We start from the raw sequence: 602 nt of genomic DNA, 5'->3' as shown, positions 1-602 counted from the left end.
TTTACTAGCTGACATTATTCTCTTAGTAATGAACAATAAAATACATCTTCTGAGCGATATCTGCAACTTTTAGAATTAGGAAATAACAAAGGTAATTGGTCAAATAGTTAGCACAATTTTCTTACTAATAAAAGTGATTAAATTATTTAAAGTTAACTCCATATATAATAAAAATGATTTGCAGCATATGTAAAAAATTTAGTCAGGAAAATAAGTTTCTCAAATTATAGTTGAAAATCTCTTACAAGTACCATAATTTTAATCTTTCTTTTAATCAGCTCTTCCTAATACAGTGCTTTATATACTAATTATATAGCACTAAAATAATTAAATACAACAAATAATTTCTTTAACTTCAAATGCTTGCCTAAATAATATCAAATCATTTTAACTTTTGAGGAAGTAACATTAACACTATGAAGTGTAAATGAAGACTTACTTATTTAAATTATAACTTAAGAGTTTCACATGCAATGATTAACAAGATAAATGTATTTTATACTAGTGGTAACATAAACTTTAAAATTTCAAATGTCACATATATCTTTCATTATTTGTAGATTTATTTCTTTTATAAAGTAGTCAAATGAATCAGCTCACCC

This window comes from Talpa occidentalis, unplaced genomic scaffold, assembly GCF_014898055.3.
Source record: "Talpa occidentalis isolate TD23 unplaced genomic scaffold, MPIMG_talOcc4v2.1 talOcc4.3, whole genome shotgun sequence".
NCBI lineage: Eukaryota > Metazoa > Chordata > Mammalia > Eulipotyphla > Talpidae > Talpa > Talpa occidentalis.
This window is presented reverse-complemented; position numbering follows the sequence as displayed.